Consider the following 25,481-nt stretch of genomic DNA (forward strand, 5'->3'; position numbering starts at 1 on the left):
TTTTGAGGAAATCCATTTGTACAGCGTTTACACTTACTAGAATTTGTGCTACCCAAATTCCCCCTATTAATAGGATCGTTTCTAAGAAACCAATTATCCCTAAACACATGCCACGTCCTCGTTCTTGACGATGCATTCCTTGAAGCCTGTGTCCCCATCTCCGGACCTTGTCACGCAGTAGGGTAGAAAGAGGACACGGCATTTTACGATAGTTATGCTATTAGTGTATATTATGCAATACAACATTTTATAAATTACTCTAAATGTATTGCTCTATAGACTTATATATACATATATAATCTTTTAGGTATTTTGTCTATTATGAGGAATATGCCATTTTCTCTATTTTAGAGAAGAGGAAATTAAAGCTCAGAATTCAAATGCCTTGTCTAAGAGCATATATCTATAATGAGGCAACACTTAGAATGTCTACCACATTTATAAATATTCAACATGTTTATATGATAAATGAATAAACAAATATATAGATTAAATATTGAGAAAACTGAGAAATTTCAGCTCCTAAAATGAAGATATGTTTTACTCTACCATATTGTTCTTCCATTTTCATTGGGTCACAATTTTTTAAACTAGTAAAAAGGAAGAAAAAAATGGAAGTCTATATCGTAAGGGCATTTGCTGATGGCTTAGGATCTGACAACATAAAATTTATAGTTTCAAAATTATTTTATAATTTCCGCTTTCTGCCCCAGAATGACTATGCTATTATACTGAACACTGCTTACTGCAACTGCAAATATTCACATCACATTTAACCCACAGAGCCCTCATAGGATCAAAAACAGGATGTTCAGATTAAGTAACATGTATAACATAAAGGTTGTTTTATGAATTACTTAAAAGCATTCATGACTATAAATATTTCTACCCTTTGATCTGTGTCTTTTTATTCATATTTCTCTACGCTTAAGATCACCAAGGTTTCTTCCAACAAGGAGACCCTAATCTGTATTAATGAAAAATATGGGAGAAGCTCTGTTTTTAATTCAGGCTCCTCCCTGCCATGGAACCTTCAGATCATTTACACAGGACATACAGCCAATGAGACTTCTCTGAGAAAAGAGGGGATACGTGGAAACAGCTCCACACCAGCTGTTTCTCTCTCTTTACTCATTTAGGATCATACAATTCCACAGACAGTTGCTATGGACACTTGGAAGGATTGAAATTATCAATATGACATGAAAGACTAGATGAAAATAGCAGTGAATTTATCATAATTTGAGTGACTTCCGGAGCTCCTGTAATTTTGCATCTCATGTGTGTGGACTCTAATAGATTTCTATTGTATCTGACTCAATTGACTCTTGAAGTTGTCAGAAGACTGCAAATATTTCTATTATTTGCTCTATCATGCCCAGTATTTGGTCTCTGCTCACCTCCAGGTGCCACGGAGATGTAGATGTACTACAATGACTTTTTGGAGGCTCCTGATTTTGGAGCTGATTTGAATGGTCAAATTGCTTTTCATAATAGGCAGCTCTATCAATGATCAACTCCACTACCTAATCTTTCCATTAAGAATGCATCTGACAAAGCATTTGACCTTATTTCTGAATGTCGAAAAAACTAGAGAAACCCAGTCTTGATAGAAAAATCTACCATTAAAAGAATGTCAGAAATCAAAGCACGAAGAGAGAGAGGAAAAAGAAGCTGCTGGCTCCATTTACTGCTCCCTGTAGCAGGCGTGCCATTCAATGCATTACCGACCAAGAGTGGCTTTGAAGGTGGAGTGGATTTTTGGAACATAGTTGGGTAGAAAAGATAATCATAGGCAATGGCACTAAGACAACTGTATTTAGTGCACTAATTATGTGAACCAACAGTACAAGCATTGTGCCATATTTTTTTTTTAATCACAGACATACAATCAGTCACCAAGCCAATAGCTACCTCATTCTGTATGCGTCACAGAGAAAGTCTGAGATGCTTTAGCAATTTTATCCTGACAAATCCAAGTGACAAGTAAGTATAGGTTGTTTGCTAATTGCCACATGCTTTCCTGGGAGAGAGTGGTAAACAGCAATTAAAAACAGCACTCTTGACTTACACTGCCAAGATTTGATTTCTTTTTTAGGTAATTATGTGTGACTATAACTCTCGGTTGACTCCTGTTGAAAATAAGGATAGTGAACGTTCCCACCTCAGATGGTTGTTGTGAGGATTAAATGAATTTAGGAATGTATAAATGTTCAGTTATAAAATGAGTCACAGTGATGTAATGTACAGCATAGGAAACGTAGTCAATAATATCAGAATAACCTTGCATTGTGACAGATGGTTACTCAATTATCATGGTGATCACTTTGTTAAGTATATAAATGTTGAAAACTGGAACTAATTTAATATTGTATGTTAACTATATTTTTAAATAAGTAAATGAAATGTCTGATATACAGAAGCCACTCCTGAAATGTTGGCTTTTAGTTGAGGTTCCTGGAAATATTAAAGGCTTTTCTTGAAATTGTGAGTCTTGCTTCCATGTCATAGAAAAACACTGTAGTTTGTCTACAGGTGTTAAACTAATGTTTCCTGGTCAAGCCTTCCTTACTTGATCTCATCATTTAAAAAATTGCATAATCCTTTCTCGTGTTTCTGTCCCACTGAATGCATTTAATTCCACATTACTCCTCATCCACCATTCGCAAAATAAGTGTATAAATAAAATCAATCTTTAACAGTTCCAGCATTTTCTTATGCCCTACCAACAACTGGATAAAAGTCTTGTGTCATTGTGAAAAACCTCCCAACCTTTGTAAACATTTTGTGCTCATCTAAAACCCTTACAGGTAACAGTACCTCAATCCTCACACTTTTAACTTGCTAAATACCCTGCTTGCAGTTCCAACCTCACACAAGGATTTTGCATTTGTATTTTTTCTGGGTGCCGATCTTCATTTTTATACCGCCATGAAGCAGCATGCAATGTGCTTCTGCAGAAAACAGCCCGATCTAACTTAAAGCACAAGTCTCTAAGTTAAACAGAGTTCACAGCCCCTGCTGCGACCATTCTCATTCTTCTTGCCCCAGACAGGCAGAAAAATCTGCTCATTTTCCATGGTCCTTCCGCATATGAAAACATAGTATTACAGCCTTAAATCTCATTAATCAAATGTTAATTCGATGCAAGTTTTGTCTAATTTGGTGCAACAGATTGCTACTCCCCAGATGACCAGATCTATTCATTTTCTTTTTATTCAGAGTCCCTTAATATTCCAGTGCCTAGTATTTGAAGTTAATGAAGTTTTATTTTATGCAAGCCATCTACATAAAGGGTGGTCAATTTATATCAGGGCTTATTCCATGCAATGTGGTTTGCAATGAAGCTGTTTTCAATAAGATGACTTTAATATTCCCAACCATATGTGTCCAGATGATTATGAGTATAGAATATGTGAGGAGAGCTGGAAATGTGTTTGATTTTTGAGGTCAAACTTCTAACACATCATGGTGGTCTACTCTCAGAAGTATACATATATAATGATATGTACGTTGCATGAGTAAAAGAAATCAAATGTGGACCTTTTCTTTAAATTTTTTAAATGCAAAACAGAATTTGCCTAATATTAAGACTAACAGACAAATTACAACAGTAAACAGGAAACAGCTCAACACTGATATCAGACTTCACTATTCTTGAAGTCCATTGAGCATTTCCCACCCAGGCACCTCTCATGTGCCTGAATCCTCTTCCATGTGCAGAAGTCATTTTTGACTTCATCTCCAGAAATTTCTTCTTCCTTCCTGAGTCCTCCAAACTCTTATAGCTCAGGGTTTACTGGGCTAATATTAATATTAATAATCATGTTCCCTTATCACTTGAGGCAATTAGCTAAGCATTTTCTCAAATTCCACCCCCAATATGATGCCTGAGCTTTTCTAATTTTCAACTGTAGAATTCTAAAACCAACCAAAATATTATTCAAGGATGAAATGAAGAAAGACATTTTTAAATAAATTCCAAAGACTTGCCTCTCATGGAACCTTTCTCAGAAAGTTACTGAAGAAGTTATTTATTAAAGAAAGCAGTAAAATCAAGAAAGAGAACAACGTGAGATGCCTGATTCCAACATGGAGTCCCACAAGTTTTCTCAAAACAAAGGCTTAACTTTCCAGCCAAAGATGTATACCAGTGAGTCAGTCATGAGACTACTGGACCTACCTTACACCTTCTCACCAAGAAGCAGTTGCCTACTGCAACCATGAAGTGGCCTATTAAATTCCCAACCAAGATGTGGGCTCAGGTGTAACCTCATCTGGGATGTAAAATGCACACTGAACCAAAAGCCATTCACTACAGCCTGATGTGTCTTAGTCATTAAAATACACAGGTCTGGGATCCAAAGGGTAGAAATAGGATTGGCCTCTCTCACCGTCAGCCCCAGTCACTCACTTGCAGAATCTGTGCTTCCCAGTCCCCAAACTCCACTGGATCTGGAATGCAGGTCTGAAAAACCTTCTTGTAGCTATGACTATCACCTGGTCACTAAGAGGTAGGGACAAGGTAGCTTGTTCTACTAACCTCCTCTATTAAGTCTTTTGTGACAATTTCAGCCAGCTACTACTTTGAAGTCCTGTGACATATTGAATTTAATAAATGATTAGTGATGTTGAGCATCTTTTCACGTGCTTGTTGGCCATTTGTATATCATCTTTAGATAAATGTCTATTCAAGTCTTTTGCCTAGTTTTTAACTGCATTCGTTTTTTTGTTGTTATTGTTGTTTTATTTTATTTTTTTCTTTAAATCCCTTATTAAATAAATGATTTGCAAATATTTCCTACCTTTCTGTACGTTGTCTTTTCATTCTGTTGATTGGGTCCTGTGATACCAAGAAGTTTTTTACTTTGATATACTCTGAACAAGCTTCAGCTTGTTTCTTTTTAAAACCACTTAAATCTAAGACTTTGCTGCAATTAAATACAGTTTGTAAAATTTTGTCAATGGTGTATCATGAGCTTTATAAGGGGACAACAAAAAAGAGGAAAAGGATATTTAAATCACACTGCAAGAAACAGGGACAATTATCCCAGCAGGGCAAAAGTGGGCCTTGATTGCTAAAGGATGAGCAAAATTCCATAATAATTATAATCAAAGCTAATACTCATTTAGTATTATAGTACAGGTATTAATCTGATAATTATATGCATATACTTTTTTCTCCTTTAATTTTTCCAATGACCCCATGAGGTAAGCACTACTATGCTCAGGTGAAAAAAACTAAAGCTCAGAGCAGATAAGTTGCTTGCTCAGATTATCCAAGATGGTAACTAGCAGAGCTGAGAAGTGAAACGGTCTAATCTGAGGACAAAACATGACAAAACACATGCTATTGGCTATGCTGTCTCTTTTAATAAAAGAAGCTGTAGAAGAAATTTCGGGCAGAGGGAACAAGATGAGACGAGCACAGAGGTTATGATGCAACACATTTCACTGGTGAAGCTGTAGGAAAGTTAAAGATCTGGACAGAATGCCAGTGAGAAGAAAGGAGGCTGAGACCCTGACAGAGTGCCTCAGGCATAGAGAAAGCCTTCAGTGTACGAGCGCGAACTATGGGAGCCATTACAGAATTTAGGAAAAGAGAAAAGATCGAGTAAATTTGTCTTTAGGAGGAATCATTGTGACTACCGTGTGGAAAATGGACTGGAAGGTGGACAGACTGGAACGCAAAGACCACTGAGGAGGCAGTTGCAATAATGGTACAGAGAAAGCCTAACTTAAGGCAGGGGCTGTGGAATAGAGAGGATGCTTATTGTTGAGAGGCTGAGATATAATCAGGTAGCACTGGTAGATTTAGTACCCAAACAGATATGGCAAATGAGTTAGAGAGAATGGGTGGGGGGCAGTGGTATGCTTATGTTTAACAGCCTGCTCTCCAGGAAAAAAATAATAATAATAACAATATTACCCTGGTTTGTAGCATTTACCAACGCCCGTGGTAGAAAGGCCGAATGTGTAGTAGTTGTGTCGTATAGATACAATAAAAGTAAATAACCTCAAGAGCATAGATACAGCAGACTGTAGTAAAATAATTAGAAAGTGATGAGTTTTGAGTCTTTATTACTTTGTTTTTAATATAATTTATTGAGTTGTAACTTTATATGATTTGATTTTTTAATAATAGCTGTGTTCAGCAAATGGCTTACAAAATTCCTGACAATTTAACTATTGGTTCTCATGAGCCAGTGTGAGACGACTCTAGCACACAGCTGGGGGACACTCAGATTCGGGCTGAGGTGGCATCTCCCTGAAGAAGCCTCCTTTAATCCCACCCAAGTAAATGCAAAAGTCCTTCTCTGCGCTTCCAAGGAGAGGTTTACCATTGTTCATTTCATACCAAATTTTAATGGCTGATTTGAGTCTTATCTTCTTAATGGTGATATTCTAGTGCTTAGGAAATCAGAGCAAACTTTTTTCATCATATTTGTGTGCCTGTCACAGTTTGCCCCCTAAGTACAAAGATAAATAAGACGAAGTCCTTATCTTTAAGAAACTCATCATCCAAGAAGGGAACAGACAGTAAATATCACTGCAACCCCCTTGTATTGAGAACAAGGATAGAAGCAAGCATGAGATACAAAGAAGGCACAGATGGGTACCAGGTGATCCAAACCAGAGAAAGGATCCTGGAGTGTTGACATTCAATGCTCATGATTCTCTCTATGTATTCAGTTTTAAGTTTAAACCAAAAAAAGAAAAAAGAAAAAAAAAAAACTTTGACATTTACTGTAGCCAAAAGCCTTAGACCCACAGCACTGAAGTCGATTTCAGACTTAAGAAGAGTGAGACCTCCAAGCATTTTTTCACTCTTGAGATTCTGTATATTTAAAACAGCCCTGATTTCTAGGTATAATTTTTATGTCCTTTCAGTTTTCCAAAATGAACTGTTTGCTTGAATAGGGAAAAGGCTTCTGAATTCTCTAAATACAGAAGTGATGAGGAGAAGGAAGTGGTGTTAATCCGCTCCCCAGTCTTCATACACACCATTAGGCCTTAACAGAAACAAATTTGTAGGAAACAAATTCTTCCAAGTCTAGAAAGTTTTCTTGCCCTCCTTCCACAGTTAGGGTTATGAAGTAGCTGCATTCCCGACCTGTGCAGGGACACCTTGGGGTAACTGAGTCAATGCTGTCACTACTCCAGACAGCCTCAGCCAACATCAGCTGCTAATGGCCTCAGTTGGACTCAGGCCAGTGGCTAGTCTGCACCAAAGTAAAACGTCATTGGTCTTGGAGACTGACAACCCCCTGGGGACTGTGGACAATGAGACACTGTCCTTCCAAAATACCTAATCTGGGATTATGAAGTATTTGAAAAATATTTATTGCTTTTGATTTTTTTCCATGTGTGTGTTTTATCAATAAGCCAGTAACCACTGTTCAAGAAAGGCTGCGAAGTCCAAAGGTAGGTGGGGTATCATTGTTACTAAATAAGTCAATTTCTAGCTTTGGATATCATGAAGTATATTTTAAATTTCTCAACTAGTTTCAAGCTCCACTGTTGCTATTTAAAGTGTTAGCTAGACTTTAAGAAATCTTTTAACTATTTTGAATCTGTTCCCCTATGAAATAGGAATCATATTCTCTATAAGATTTTTATAAAGATTAAATGAGATAATACTGAATAAATGAATGAATGTTTCTAAAAGTCTGGGACTAGTATTTGCTGATCTAGAAAACACAATGTAAATGTTATTTCCATTAATATTACTATTAAGTGATAATTATTTATATACTGGTTTAGAAAAAGTTTTATATAATTATAAATTAAATTAGGATGTTGATATCAAAAGCCAGAAAACAAACAGATTGACAGTCTTATGTCATAAAAATTTTAAATAAAACTTTTAAAAAATAATAAATGGAGCCAAGAGATGAATAACTAGTATATGTAAAAAATTTATATTTCATATCTACAATAATATAAGTAGACATATACTTCAATATATAATAACGTATAGAAATAAATTGTTAATAAAAAATATTCAAGTTATTTTGTTACCATAAAAATAAGAAAATGAACTATGGACTTTAAATTTAAATGTGGAATTTAAATTTATATGTGCATACCCTGGAACACATCAAGTCAATTTCTAGAAATTATCTTAAGGAAACAAATAAGTTAAACAAAATGTATGTAAGATGTACATTACAGTATTGTTTAAAATGTAGAAAAAGTGGAGTCAGTAAATACTAGTGTGCATTAATAGACCACTAGTATATAAATTATGGTACGGTTTACAGTTCATTTAATAAAATTACAAATATTCATATGCTTCTATATTTATTAACATTTATTATAAAAGATATTCTTGGTATATTATAGTATATTCATGATATATTAACGAAAATAGTTTGAAACTGTATTCAGAGTTTAATTAAATTTTTGTAATATCACATGATAGACATGATGTTAATCATGGTAAGAATAATAGTTGATATTATTTTTCAATAAGCCTGTATTATTATAATAAAGAAATTTTATTTTGAAGAGGTAAGTTTTTCTTATCTCTGCTGTTTACCCGACTGAAATAAACATTTTATCTTTACAGTAAATTACCCTTTCCTTTCCTGCTCCTATCCTTTCTCTGTCTACGTGTTGTATTCATTGTTCCATGATACTATAATCCAATGTCATCACAATTAGTCTTTATCAGACATCACAAAGTTAGGACTATCCTGAATTGAGGTCATAGTGACCCTAACAGAAAAATCCCTTACATCTAAAGTACTTTTTCCTTAATGAGTTTATGGAAGAAAAAGAAGGTAGAGGGAGAGAAGAAGGAAAATTAAAGGGAGAGAAATGTAAAGCTGTTTGTATGAACACTGATGATATGTTCTGATTTCATTAATCAAAATGGCCAGTATTGTGGGTAGAAGAAGTCAGTGCATGCATGTGTCTCCATGTAATATGTATTTGTATCTTTGAAGAAAACACATTTGGAAAACAAGACTTGATTTTCTAGAAATGAGAGTATCCTATCAGTCACCAGTTTGGGCTCACCTGCAGAAAGTCTTCGCTTTAGCAACGCAGGTAAGTTTAATACGTAACAATTAGCTCAAGTGGTCCATTGAGATAGAAGAGGTGAATATTTGTTTAAGCATAGAAAGTACAAGTAGTGGAAGGGGAGGATGTGAGCTAATTCTAAATGCTTTCATGGATGCATTCTAGAAATCCACTTTCAGCCTTCTTTTCTCCATTAAACACTCTCCCTTGAGTATTTCACTTACTCTTGTTGCTTCAACTCTTATCGAATAAACAGTCTTACATGCAATTATCAATGACAAAATGAACCCACTTCCATACATGTAGTAAAAACAAAGGCATTCAGAGGAGAAGGAGGTTGTGTCTGATGGGGGAATCCAGGAAGGAGCATTGTTGCTGAGCACTTAGAATGAGAAGGATTTGCCAGAGGTGGACAGAAATGGGAGGGTATTTACAGATGTGTGAGGAAAATGAACACACAAAAAGATAAAGAAAGGAAAAAATTCAAAAAGTTAAACAAAACCCAATGAATTAACATAAAGTAAAAAAATACGTGTTTTGAAATAGGAGATGATGCTAGAAAGATAACTTGGGCTGGATTAAAAAGTGTATTGAATGTCGACTTAAGAACCTGAGACAATAAAAACATAAATCATTATAATCATAATATCATGTTGATATTTTCCTGCCCATTCTCTGCTTGCATTTTCTCCTGGATTTAATATGCGATTGTTTCTGATATCATTCTTGTATAAGGGGGTGGTGATTATATTTTTCTGAAAAGTGGAAAAACTAAAAACCCATCATGAATTCAACAAGAAAATTGCTGTCACTTTTAATCTCCTTAATTGCACAGGTTGAAAGGCATTTCTGCAAGATTTGGCAACATGTGGGAAAACGAGAGAGTTAGAGAAATTAGTCCAAAGGATACATGATTTTCAGGGAAATTTCCCAATCTTTCCAATAAGAATGGACATGACCCATTCTTCATCCTGGCATGTTGACCATTAATGTCACAATCTATCTGCAATGGGAGTAAACTTTCAGGGCTATAACGGATTGCTCGTGAAAGCTTAATGACCAGAGGCCAGAAAACTTGGCAACGAAATGCTGAGTACTCTCATTGAGTGTGGAGAAGAAAAACTTTAATTAGTGGCCATCAAAGCACAAAGAACACCTACTAAGCCAATATCTCTTTGAAGTAAAACTGTTATTAGACTCCTGATTCCCCGTACATCTCCGCAAACAGGTGACCACGCTTCCTGTGCTGATTTGCAGCTTTTTTCCCTGTATGTGTGATGAATATTCTGCCAGTAGAAGGAGACTTGCCAAGATACTGGGCTTGAACATGGACACATGCTCCTTAAAACTTACATGGCTTAAAGTATCCACTAAACAGTATGCTAATCCTAAACCAATATGACCCTGTGTTGAAATAGACCAAAATTGTTCCTACGTTCTACTTTGAAACCATTACCATGTTTTTAAGGCTCAAAGAATTTTACTTCACTTAATCTGACTTCTGGCCCAAGGAGATTTGGTTCTTCTCCCTCTAGATAAGTTATTCCTTGCCAGATAAATGCTCAGGATTTCAATTGCTGAATTCTATGATGAGGGATTTTTTTTTTTTAAATGGCCATACTATTTTCCAGAATGCTTCTACCATTTTGCCTTCCCACTAGCAACATAAGAGAGATCCAGTTTCTAGGCAGAATTTGGTATTGTCACTATTTTTTTTATTTTAGCTATTCTAACAGGTACTTAATGATATCTCATCATCATGGTGTTAATTCCCATTTCCTACGGCTAGTGATGATGAGTGTCTTTTCATGTGCTTCTTTGCCAACTGTATATCCACTCCTGTGAAATGCGTCTGTATCTTTTGCTCATTCTCTACTTTGGTTGTTTTTTTAACAGTGAATTTTGAGAGTTCTTTACATATTCTAGCGATAAATCATTTGTCATATATATGGTTTGCAAATATCTTCTCTAGGTCTATTGCTTGTCTTTGCATCCTCTTAACAGGGTCTTTCTCAGACCAAAAAAAAATAATTTTATAAGTCAATTTATTGATTATTTTCACTTATGGATCATAATTTAGATGTTTATATCTAAAAACTCCACCAAGCTGTAGCTTCCAAATATTTTCTTATATTGTTATCTAAAAGTGCATAATTTTCCTTTTTGCATTTAAATGTAATCCATTTCAAATACCTTAGGACACAAAGCATAAATATAATATTTAATTTTTAAAGCCCATGTTGAAGCTAACACTTCTGACAGACAAGCTGAGTCCTAGAATGTCCGTTTGCCTCATGATGGCTGTCAAGACTAGAAATCAATTTCCCTGAGTCTCTCCCTAAGCCTTTACTGTGTGAAGAGTAACTCTTCTACAGGTTTCCCGCCTTGCCTTAAACTTTGAGCTTAGCATGTCCCCTTAGATTTATCATCTAAGACTAACCCCAGCAAGCATAAAATCAGGAAGACCTTCTCAGATCCTGGCAATATTTCAGCCATATGTTCTCACTACTACTGCTAGCTCATCCTCTCCATCATGGAAATCAAGAAAGGAAAAATGAATCTCGGCTATGATGTAATTCCAGAAAAAGTTCCATTTGGATGGCTAATCCTAGTGACAAGTCCAATTAATTCTTTACCCACTGACTTAAAAAAAATTATTGGGAACCTATTATGTATCCTTGAATTATACAATCACAGAGACTAGCATAGAAAAAAAGCTGAATATGAATTTCCTTCAAAATATTCTTTCCAAATATAGCTTTTAAAAGAAGAAACCGGACATGTAATTTTTTATCTCAACATGTCCTATACACTAATTTTACCATGAACACTATATTTTAAAAGAAAAAAACAAAAATCTCATAGGCAATATTAAGAATTCGTGCAGCGATCACTTTGAAAAGTTATGTGAAAGGGAAATCTTTTCATTGAATAATATGAATTTGAAAATAGTCTCATTACTGCATAGACCGTTTTTAGACACCCAGACCTTGAGCTGCTGAATGAACTTTTAGACAGTCTCATAGACATAGAATTTCCATCTTACCGAATATGAACTCTAAAGAGAAAATAGGAGTCTAATTTTCAGAATTTAAGAATGGAATGATACCACCAAGCTTATGTTCATCTGCTATGAAAGTAAAAATCTCTCATTTCAGAAATCTAAAACTAGGGCGAGCTCCGAAAAACAAGCCAGTATAAAGTAAAACCATGAGGCCCTGAGTTTCCTGCCCCATACCGCAGGTAGAACATGCCGCTGCTGGCAGTGCCCTGCTACTAGAGAAGCCTCAGCGATGCAGAGCGGGAGGATAATACACTCTTAACCAGTACAGAAGATGAGCCACGAGAGAAGAAGAACAGGGGCTCAGTGGCAGTACAGATCATACTATCAACAAACACCACCAATGTTAGAATATATTTGCCACTTTAGCCAAAATGGTAACACAAAGAACAATTTTCTCCATCACCTGGTTAACCTACCTTTCCCCTTTATGAGCCACCTTTGTCTTTCTCAGGTTGCCCATAATTTGGTTTACCCCTAGGGTAAACTGCTTACAGTTGTCAATCAATTCCTAGAAACTAGTGAGGGTAATGTGTGGCCAACAGAAGCCAACACTCACCTCTCTAGAGAACATATTTGACATCTCAGCATCCTTTTCCATAAGAGTCCAGACAGCCTCTGAACCCTCCACAACACAACACAATATTCTCTATCAGTTTCTTTGGGTTGACATGGATTTAACCCATCTCTGTCCTAAGGCATGAATTTAACCATCTCTGCCCTAAGGCATGAATTTAACCACATAAAAATATTTCTACTTCTACCCTATGTCTCTTAACTCATAATCATATGCTCCATTAATATCTCTCAATCTCTCACTTCCTCTCTCTCTGCCTTATCTCAAGATAGTTCTTCTTCATTAAAATCTATCAGTTTCTTCTGACCAACTTCAAAACCTACCACCTTCAGAGTCTTCCTTGATAGTCTATTCAATGAAATCCAGTATCCTGGATTCATTATATCTGAAGCCCAAGTTTGTAAAAACCTGCCTTTTAATGTTATATTTAAACATATAAATTCTCATTAGCCAGATGGAAAGGACATCATGTGATTCAGTGCATACAAACATGTGAAAAATATGAGTATATAACACATGATATTAAAAACAAATGGGGCAAATATCAAATCATTATGTTGCATAGCTGAGACTAATATCATACCTTAATTTTTTAAAAATGAAGTATTCTGTAAAAGTATAGTGAAATCTTTGAAATTTCTTGACTTCTTACCTGTACTGTTCCAGAGCAGGTAAAGTGGCAGACCACTGAAGTAACATACACGAACATAATAAGATATGACAGAACCTAAAAATAAAAGGAACAAAGGTAGTACTTATAAATCAAAACTTAAGATACAAAAATATCAAGAAAATATGTGCAGCTTATAATAAGGACATCATTAAAATTTTATTGAGGCCATGAAAAAAAAAACAAAAGACATGTAAAAACATTCTATATTTCTTGATTTAAAAATTCCTATAAAAGGTGTCATCTCATAAAACCAATTTGTGATCTTAACATAATTCTGAACAGACAAATAATGGAATTTTTTCACTGGGGGTAAATAATTTGGTGAAATAATTCTGAAGTTTAACTGGAGGAATAAATTGATAAGACTAAGAAAAATTTGAAAGTAATTAATGTAATGTTTAATATTAAAAATAAATTATTTCTATTACTGATAAATTACTTCTATTATTATATGGCAATCTCTAAAGATTACTTCTCCTTATTAAAGACAGATTACGAAGTAATCTATAGATTATGTCTTTCTATTATATTGAAGTAACAGTAATAGTGTATAATAAAAGTAATAACAGTTATTGAGAGACTATTATTTGACAGGTTTGGGAATAAACGTGTTACAGCGTTGTTTAATTCCCACTCTATGTTGAAGACAACATTATGCCTGTTTTATAAATGGCTAGATGACGTCATTGGCCAGAGTTCACATGTGGAGGTAGAACAATCTATTGGATAAGCAAATGGGCTCTGTATTCCAATCTCAGATATATCCCTTGCCACCTGTGGGACTTTGAGCTTGTGATTTAACTTTCTGAAGCTTTATTTCCTTATCTGAAATTTGAGAATAATAGCTATCTTAGAAAAATAATATATACATGAAACAATATCAGTAAGCTTAATCAGTAAGCTTGCTTAATAACTGCAAGCTTAAAAATGCTGAAAAGAAAAAAAACACAGTGGGACAAGTATTAAAATGTGATAATAATAGCTAACATATATAGCGAGCATTTACGATGTTCTGGGCCCTGCTTTTAGTATTTCCCACGTATAAATTCACGTTAATTATCCTAACAGCATTAGGGGTAGTCACTGTCATTATCCCCATGTTACAGATTATGAAACAGGCACAGAGAGATTAAATAATTTGCCAAGGGCATACAGCTAAACGAAGGCAGAGCTGGGAGTAAGCACAAGCGGTGTTCTCAGCACCCACAACCTACATCATTTCCTCACCTAAGAGATGGCGCTGAGATGAGACCTAGGAGGAGAGGGGAGTGTGGGAAAGCCTGAATACCACGTGCACTTAGGATACTGTGAAAGCGCCTGGGCTTGAATAATGAGGACTTCGGCAAGAACAGAAACGTGGGTGCTAAAAGGGAGGAAACTAGTATGGCACCTCATTTAGGAAAAAAAGAAGAAGAAGATATAAAAAGCAACCAGATGTAGATGAAATAAGAGTCCAATTTCCAAGTTTGAGAAATGGAAGGGAGATGATGTTCTTGCTCAAGACGGGGAAAGCAGAAGAGAAAAGAGCCTTAAAAGAACCTTTGCCCAAAGTAGCCAAACCAGATACCCTGTTTAAAAAGTCAGCGGAAATATTGAACATTTACTACAGGACATGGACAATTTAAATGTAATAAATCCCCTCAATTAACACTTTTATGATAAACAAAGGGAAATGTCACATGAAGACATGATAAATACGGACAGTAAAACAATGTATTATGGGGATTTCTTGGTTTAGCTAATTCAAGCCAAAGTCTTATTTTGGAGTAATTTGCATGCAGAGAAGTTTTGCAAGTCTTTGGGAATATTAGGGGAAAACCAAATATAATCCTGAAGTGCCAATTCTTAACAAATAATACTCAGAGCTTTGTCAAATTTAGGCTATTGAAGAGACTTCAAAATTTTAAAATTCCAGGGTTCTTTTACCAATAACATACCCTATAAGTGTCTGGGAATATTCTGGGGCGACAGCACTCTCAGGTATGTTATATTAACTAGAAAGTTTCCCATATAGGCGTCATTATCAAAGTCATCCGTGAAAGCCCAACCATCTTTTTTCAATTCTTCTACCTCTTCACCTACTCCTATATGAATATATGGGTACACACCCACTGATTCTCAACAAGACAGGGAAGAAATTATCTAAAACGTTTCATTGGCACATGCTGATTTATTCTGACAGTGAAAAAGATTTCTCCTTCCTCCTCATAGAATCTTTCCTCAAAATTAGAATGGTGTCACCAGCTTGTTGGCTTAAGCATCTCCATTCTAACTTCTCCAGAGAAGAGGCCATGCTTTATAAAGGCATTCTAGCATTCCAGAAAGAGAAAGAGGCTCTGTTGGCTACCAACTGCATCACGATAAAACATGAAATCGACTTTATTCCTATTACTACCACAGTCATCAATAAGCCAGTGTCCTACAAAGCCATCAGACTCTCTTGAGAATTCTTTAGTTCATTTCCCCTGGAAAACTGTCCTTAAAAGACCACAGAGACAACACTGTGGGAAAATGTCATAGCATGAGAACAAATGACCCATTGTACACAACTTCTGAGCCCTGGTTTGGCCGGTCATTTAAACTCTCTGAGCTTCGGTTACATCATCTGTAAAACAGAGGGCCAGGTGAAGAGACTAAAAACTAAACACAGTGGTAATGTTATTATTTGACTGCTACTGCACTGCAATGTGGATTAAAACACTTTAGATGGGAGCAGGAGAACTGGGAAGGAAAGCTCTGACTGGCGTCTCTAAAGTTGACCCTGGACCTCATGATCTCCTCTCTTGGAATGACTCTGCCCTCAGCCAGTTATAATAAAACACCATAGTTGCTGTTGCTCACCACTATGTTGCTGCTGCTCTTTTTCTAAAAGACTTCAAGATTCTGAATGCCTCTCCTCTCCTCTTCTCTTCCTTTTCTTTCCCTTCCCTTCTTCTCTTTTCTTTCTCTCTCTCTCCTCTATTTTCTTTCTTTTAGTATTTATGGAGCACTCTATATGAACAATCACAAATGTTATCCACTAATGACTGAGTGATACCTAACATGGACATAGAACTAGGGTCTAAGGCTGGTTAGTTCCTCCAAGCACAGTGTAAAGTCATCATACCATCACAGAGGTAATGCTGAAGTATGCAAATTTGAAGGGAATTCTCACTAAAATCCATAGACTTATAGATGTGTAGAAACTGGAAGAGATTCTTAGACTTTAATTATTCTAACCTCATATAAAAACACTGGATTCCCTGACAGATGCTTACTCAGCCTCTCTCTAAGCACTTCCAGTGATATGGCACTTACTCTCTCACAGAACAATACATTCCACATCTTCAGCACCATATAATACATGACATATGACACCCCTTTCCTCCAAGGGATACAGGAAAATCCCTTTTAAAACATCCAGCATGCCCTTGGCAGGACATTTTGTAATGCCTCCCCAAGTGATTGTTTTGGGAGGTCATTTAATAATCTTGATAATTAAAGACACAGTTTGAAATGATTAATATATTGGCACAATAAATATTTTAAGTATAACGAGCATCTTAAGAGAGGATTTGCTTTGTGGTTACACATCAGTTTAGGTTTGAAGTTTGTTGCATGAAGAGAGAAGGCAGATAGGATTAAAGTGTTTTGTTTTAATTGTACTGATTGAAAAAGAGTGTGTTTAACAAATGTACATATGGTGAGTTTCTAGGAAAAGATGGAAAACCGGATATATTTATCTACTTTTGTCTTTTCCAAAACTCCATTAAAATGACAGTAAACGATTTTTAAAACATATAAATCCACAAAGATGAGGAGAAATGGGAGAGGAGAAAATGATAACAAAATATTGGAGATTGGGAAATAGATTAGTAGTAAATGCCTTAGTGAATCCAAGAAAACTAAATATTAATATAAAACTGAGAAAAGCAATGATCCAACATGAATTGCCTTGAATTCCCTAAAGACTAGGAACTGCTAACAGTTCTAAAATTGGGAATAAAGGGGATGGCATAATAAGGAGAGTTGATAGAAAATCAATTTGAGAAACAGATATCCAGATCTTGTATCTAATTGCCAAGAGCGGGGGACCGTACACTTTGTCGGTTTATTCTTAAGAAAGGATAAAGAGTCTTTACTTGAGGAATATTTGGCACATTAGTGAGCAGAGGTATCATTCCCAAAAGAGGAGGATTAAGTGAACCCTATCACACAAGTCTTAGGGGCTCCAGAGACCCACCCAATAAACAAGTAGGCGTTCCAAATCTTAGAGTTAACCTTATGAGGCTGAAATTTGGGTCAGACAGAGACACATCCTGGGAGTGATCAACTTGGGTATAAAGAATCAGTCAAGATGACCATTACAGGTAAGAGTAGATCCAACATAGGAAGCAGATGAAGGAAACCCCTGAGGGACAATGCAAGTGAAGAGAGCTATGAATCAGGCTGAGGGACAACCAGTCCAGACTGAAGAAGAGACAGTGCTCTGGGAGAAATTACATCAGGGGTGGAAACTGGTAGATCACCCAGTGTTTAATTCAGTACATAGAAAACGAAAGGCAAAATTAAACAAAGCACTTAGTGTTCCCGCTGAGTGCACTAGAAGACAAAATGCAAAATTAAAGCACTGAAGGAAAAACAAAAAGGTGTTCAGAGAAAGAAAAAAGTTACCATAGAATATAGTGCAAAAAATTATACCTAGTCTCTCACTTCCTAAAATTATGTACGTATTAGGAAATACACAGAGAAAAACAAACCCAAGTGCAGCGTAAATATGATTTTTATGTCAAAATCTAAATATTCACTATTGACTTGACTAAAATAAAACATGATTATATGAAGAGGCAGGTAGATGAGAAGGGAGAGAAAGTACATGTATAAGGAACGCAGAGGGAGGAAGTAAAGCTAAGTCCTCATTTTTCGCAGTGGAATACCAGTTGACAATTTCTAAAACTAAAATGTCAAGAAATAATATAAGCAAATTAATTAGAGCCACAAAGATAAATCCTCAAGAATCAGTAAGAATGCTTGAAAGCTGCGACCTATGGAGAAGACAAAATGAGGAGAGAAGTAGAGGGGCTTCTGATTTCCATATCAATGGATATTCTTTCTCTCGACAAATTTGACTTTTTAAAGTCTACATATAAATAGGATATTAACACAAAAAAAATTAATGGGTTCCCTACAAGGCTTCAGGGCATCTCTGAACAGCCTAAAGAACTGAAAAGGAAAGTGCTTCCCCCCAGACCAATATCTGGAAACAACGCAACAAATCCTTGCATTCTAGTCCCTCTACCCAGGGACCATTCTCACCAAGCTGTCAACAGACAACACAACGTCTGGGTCCCGAACACTAAATCCATGTTTTGACCTCTTTCTTACCTGCTCTGTCAAATATTTAGAGGCTGCAAATGCACGTTGCTGTGTGCTGAACTTAACTGCCTGTTTTTATTTCTATCACACGTAGGCAGAAACCAGAATTTAACCCAAAGAAAAAAACTGTGTTCCAATATTTTGTTTTGGAAATCCCTAAAATACTCTAGAGGCTATGGTTATGTCAGTGTCAAGCTAAATGGCTCACAGAGGGAATTAAATTAAGGCTATTGATGTTCAACCGAATAATCTAAGTGGCCCCAGAGACCAGCTCTCAATCTACATCTTCGAAATGTCATGGGATTCTCTCTGCTGCATTCAGTCTCAAACACACGCGCGCGTGCACACGCACACACACACACACACACACTGAAATGTCATGGGATTCTCTCTGCTGCATTCAGTATCAAACACACACGCACACACACACACACACACACACACACACACACACACGGCTGAGATGGACTACAGATTTTTTTCTTAATAATATTTAGTTAGCTTTTATCAGATCCCACCGACCTTATGGCAGCTGATCAAAAGGAATCTTTTCCTTATGGAAAACAGTATGAAGCTTCCTCAAAAAGCCTAAAAATAGAACTACCATATGATCCAGCAATCCCACTTCTGGACATTTATCCAAAGGAAACTAAATTACTATTTTCAAGAGATACCTGCATTCCCCCATTTCATTGATTGGATGAAGGGAGTTTTTTTTTTTAATGTAATATATAAATACACACAATGGAATATGACTTAGCCCTAAAAAATAAAGAAATTCTGCCATTTGCAACAATATGGAAGACACTGGAGAGCATTACACTAGGTAAAATAAGCCGAAGACGAATACTGTATTGTCTTACTTATATGTGGAATCTAAAAAGCATAAGTCTAACTCACAGAAACAGTGAAATGGTGATTGCCAGGGGCTACAGGTGGTATAAATGGGGAGACAATGGTCAAAGGGTACAAACTTTCATTTATAAGGTAAATAAGTTCTGAGAATCTAATGTATAACATGGTGACTATAGTTGATAACACTGTATTGCATTACTTAAATTTTCTAAGAGAGAAAATCTTAAGTGTTCCCATCAAAAAAAAAAAAAAAGTAACTATGTGAGGTGATAGATGTTTCATTAACTTGATTGTGGGAATCATTTCACAAGGTACATATATTAATTCATCACCTATATACTTTAAAGATATTACAATTTTGTTGGTTAAATTGATCTCAATAAAATTGGGGTGAGGGGAAGGAATCTTCACCAATTTGTTCCTTCCCCGGCTCAGATAGAGTTCCAGGTGGATAAGGCTGGATTGGTAGGCAAATTATATAAATCATAACTGAACTTATAAGAAAATTCAATTGACTTCAGCCAAGCAGCTGACTAAGAAATAAGAAAGAAGGCCGACAAAAGCTTGTTCACAAGGCCTTTGTAAGATTGTTTTCTGCCTCTTGAGTTCTCCTATTTTGGGTCTCAGGATCAGGTAACTTAGAGGAAGCTAAGTGTTTCCTGGAGGCGTTTCTCCTCGGCTTTGAACAGATATTAAATAGAGTGCCCGAGATTACATTCTCTATTGAATCACCATAAGCCTGAGTGTTATAGATACAAATGATCCTACAATAGCATCCGTATGCAAGATGATTCACTCATCTTCTGCCAACACTGGCTCACTAAGTTTCTATTTGAACAAAAGCAGGAGTCTCAGACTCCAGACCACTGCCAAATGTTCCCCGTACACTTCTCCAGAGCAGATCAGCATTCGGTGACAGACTGTAGTTATGGTTCTGAGACCATCACATTTTCATCCTGCAGTTCTTCCCAGGATTAGGCAGAATTTTCATATTCAGTTCTATGCATGGATGATCATTTTAAAGTAAAGTCTGAAGGCTTATTTTCATGCTTGCCTCTGTCTTTAGTTCTTTACTTACCCAGAATATAAGAATTTCAGCTACTAGCATGGTTTTAAAAGTCCCCACAAGATGAATTATACCCTAACCAAGCAGAACCCATCATTAATCACTCCATTTCATATCATTTTTTAATTTAGAATTAAAATGTATTACAAAATAAAAATACATATCTATAACTTGTATATCTAAACTCAATGATTAGAAAATGATTTTTTAAAGTCAGATAGAACTGACCTCATATCTTATTCTTTGCCTGCTGGCCTCATGACTTCAGTCAAACTTCAGTTCCCTCATTTAAAATAAAGTTTAGATGAAATTAATGACAGAATCTGGAACAGTAAACCCTCAAGAGACATTATTACATTAATTTTATTGTTAATATTTCTATGTAATTCCGCTGGAGTAATTCATTTTTCAAATGACACTACATATCTCAAAAGTGTTTGATATTGCCTGTTGATCAATTCCTGTCGACTAATTTTATAAGGCTTGTGAGAGTGACATCGAGTAGACAATAGCTATGGAACAGCCATACCTGTCATTTTGCCCCTTCCCAAACAGAAGTGCCATCTCTGCCTCTACCCACAGCTCGCAAAGACAGGGCAAATAATTTTTGTTCATGGGTCTCAAAGTGACTCATCAAAATCTAAGACATATAAGTAAAATAGCATGGTATTTATCTTTGTCTGACTTACATCAATCAGCAAAATACTCTCTAGGCTGAGTGAAAAAGTGAAAGGATGAAGAAGTACAGATTAGTAGTGACAAAACAGTCACAGGGACATAGCGTACAGCATAAGGAACGTGGTCAATCGCATTGTAATAGCTCTGGGCAGAGCCGGATGGGTGATAAGAGTAACCATTTCATAACTATATAAACCTCTAACCAATGTACTGTATACTCGAAACTAATATAAACTAAAGAATTTTTTTTTTTAAATCTAAGATATGGATTATCACAATATCCGAATTAGGCCATCTGCTATGACTGGATGCAAATTTGGTGGGTGCTCCTTATAAACAGATCACTGTTTTTTTAAGTAAGGCTAGGATACAACTATTTGAGATGATGAAGGAAGACTGAAACACTATATTATTACTGACAATTATTCACTGTCCTGTCTACAAGAATATTATGTTTTCCTTCCCAAATGATATGATGTTTAACAATTCCACTTTTTTGACCACTGAAATTAGCAGTGAAATTAGTGATGTATACCATGTCCAAGCAGAAACTCTTAGAGATTATATAGTTCATTTCTCTCTCTCTCTCCCTCTCCCTCTCTCTCTCTCCCCACCCTCACCGCCTCCTTCCCACTCCCTCCCTCCCTCCTCCCTTCCATGGGAACAGTGTGTCCAACATACTGGCCATTCCTTAGCCTGGATCGAACAATGAAGAAAACATGTAGAACAGAATCAGAGCCATCTCTAAAGTGAACAGTAACAGAATTACAGATGAGCCACAAAGATTATGTAACAAGTAAGAAATAAAACTTGGTTATTTTAGCACGCTGAGATTTGGGATCATTTTTATACAGCCTACACAAAGTCTGATTAGTACTATGTATAGGAAAGGTATTGCATTTAATAAGATATGCCTAGAAAAGCCACTTAGATTTTTTTCCAAAGTAAAAGAAAAAAAAGGATTGCTTAACTATGATCAATTCTGGTGTATGTAGTATGTATACTTCACTTGCAGATTACTGATATGTAATAATATTTCATTTATGGATTACTAATATAGAACAGTATTACACATTTGGACAACCTTCCTATATTTTAATCATTTCTCACATTATGAATCCTGCTCTTCTGGGGTAGAATTCAGAAAACATTCTTTTAGTGCAAATGCAAACACATGACTTATATCCTTCCGATCAGATACAACCAAATGAGACTTGAATTTTGAACGAAGCGATGATCTACAGAAGCTTCATTCACGGACACTGATCTTTAGCAAACTTGGAACAGAAATATTTGTTCTTCAGAAACAGCAGCTGGTGTGATTTCCTGCATTCTGACCCGAGTGTAAGGAGCCGGGCAGCATAGACCCTGAGGAGACCCTGCCACAGGGCCCTACACTGTCCCTATCTTCACTGCATCAGAGCCCATGGCTCTGCACCTTCTAAATGGCCCTTAAGAAATTCCTTTTTAAAAAATTAAATTATCCAGAGATAACTGGGTTATTTGCAAGTAGGTATCCAAACCAATGCATATGTGAACAGAAAAATATTGTACTTTGCTATAATGTGTACACAAGGGGAGAATGATTCATATTCCAGTATAAACCAAGGTCTCCTGGAACATGACACCCTCCATTTCTTTCAGAGGTAAAGATTCAGTTTAAAGAACTGAACAGTTTAAATTTCTTGACTATTTCTGGAAAACACTGCTTTATAACACATACTTATACTCCATCAATTCACACATCTCTCTCCTTGCTTTCATTCATCCTCCGCTAATAAAAACCCTCATCACTTCTTCCAAAAACTAATGCCATGGTTTGATGCCTCCAGTTCCTCAACAACCTAGTTTAACTTTCAGGTTGCTGCCAGAGTAGATACGCTTTATTCCCTACTCAGGAACTGTCCACTGAATACAGGAAAAATCCATAACAGTGCGGTCCCAATGCACCTTGCTCACCGCATCCCCAACTAAATCCTCTCCTGGTCCCTGCACTTCAGCCACAGGAGATTTCTGAAAGTGTCCTCGGTGAGCTCTTATACCTGACCACTGTGGTTCAGTCCCCACCAGAAATGATTTCCACCTGGTCAATGCCGTCCACACCTCCACACATAGAAAACTGGAGAGAATACAAAAAGAAACTCTATCATCCTTCAAAAGAAATGTAAATACTACCTACGTAGGAAGATTTTTTTTGATCCCTCTGGAGAAATTCGTCACTCTCAAATCACTGTGTACCTCTCTTAGAGTGCTTATTTCTATTTTCTTGTGTTGTTTTATTGTTTGCAGGTCTCCAACACACGTTACATTAGAAGCTCTTACAAAGGAGGAGTCGTGATTGAAACATCTCAGTTAGTCTAGAGCTGAATAGCTTTGTCTCTACTAAGTATGCCAGGAGTGTGCACAGAAAGAAAATAAAAGAGAGGAGCTCTGTGTAGAGTCAAACAGGTGATACAGAACAGGAAGTACATGTCCTCGGAGTTTACATTTCTCTGCCTGGGCCACAACGGCAGCAACGAAGTTTGTTCCAATGCGGCAGGGGAGTCTATATAAAATGATGAATGAAAACATTCTCAGGAAAGATCAGATTACTGTGCTGCGTGTAGGGGGGAAAAGACTCGGTTCTGATGTGCATGTTTAGACTGCAGACCATTAAACGGCCTTGAATATCTGGAGTCAGGAAAGAAGTGAAGTCCAGCTTCCTCCTTAGATGTGGTTCCACTGATGTTTGCTTATGTATTTAACTATTAGCATCGTTCTAAAATAATCAATTCCTCTACACAATGTCACCTCACATGGACTATGCACCAAGAATACACTCAGGCTAGTGTTTCTTTCAACAGGTAGAAAACGTTGATGTAATGAGTTCTCGTTGCCCAGGGGCCCTGTGAGGACAGCCATGTGAGTCCAGATGGAGTACAGTGAGTCCTAGTGTGACTCCATACCTCGTACCTTTGTCCCAGGTGACGGAATTCCTCTGCTCTCTTCAAACGACATCACGGTTTGTTTGAAACGTAAAAAGTTGTGTATTTGATTTAAAAAGTACTCAACTTCAGTGATGAGCGAAGGGTATAGAACACAATGGATGTTCACCACCATATACCCCAAATTAAACTTTACTTTTTTATGATGCCAAACATATCTTTTTTATTTTAGTTAATCAGTTAATCGTCTGGCTTGTCTCAAAGTATTGATGAAATTGGTTATATATTTTATTGACATATAGACATGATTCCTATTCCCTTTTGTGGACCTTATCTCTTTTTAAAAACTCTTCAATTTTGGGATCCCTAGCCAAATGTGGATACATATCTTTAATATATTTTGAACTCTGTCCTTTTAAAATCAATCAGCTTACTTGATTTCTGCAGTAATGAAATGTAAGGATCAAATCACCCTTAAAACCAACTGTCTAGAACCAAGAACAAGCTGGAGAAGACTTCAGAGTCTTATAATGCAAGCCATTATTCTTTATACTGAAATTAAACGCACTAAAGAAGCAATGAGTTCTCAGACACCGACAAGGGGAAAGGAATATTAATTGGTGTGTCTCAGTCTGAAATAAATATTAATTGGGGGCAATAAATTTTTTTGTGAACTTCATTTGTAATTCATCAACTTGGCCAAATCAAAATGTAGCATAAAGGAACATTCAAGTAAGAAGGTTATATGTTTTGGGGATGTAAAAGGAGATATTGAAAGAACCATGATTAATACAGTAAATCATTGAGAAGAAAGTAATTTAATGAAACAGCTGGTCATCTTTTTTGCCCATTTGGATATAAATATGAAAATGTATCTCCTGCAAAACAGAATAATTCTTGTTTTCCTTAGAGTAAAATAGAATCTTTCTATGTTTGTAGTTATACGAAAATAACAAGTAGCAATTCATGTGTGCTATTATTTTTAGATCATGAAAGAGATTAATTGTTACAAAACTATTCGTCCCTTAGCAGTACTATAAAAGAATAGACCTAGATATAATTGAAATGAAAAAAACTCCAACTACTCTTCATAAATATTTATAAATATTAATTTTTCCATTCTGGATAAAATAGGATTCTACTTTAGCTGACCATCGAGTAGTGTTGTGCCTATTCACGCTACCAAAAAAAAAGCGATTTGATGGAAACAACCAACAGCTTGAAAATATCTAGGTTTATTGTACTCAAATCCTCGTTTATTTGCT

Source organism: Pteropus alecto, unplaced genomic scaffold, assembly GCF_000325575.1.
Source record: "Pteropus alecto unplaced genomic scaffold, ASM32557v1 scaffold164, whole genome shotgun sequence".
Lineage (NCBI taxonomy): Eukaryota > Metazoa > Chordata > Mammalia > Chiroptera > Pteropodidae > Pteropus > Pteropus alecto.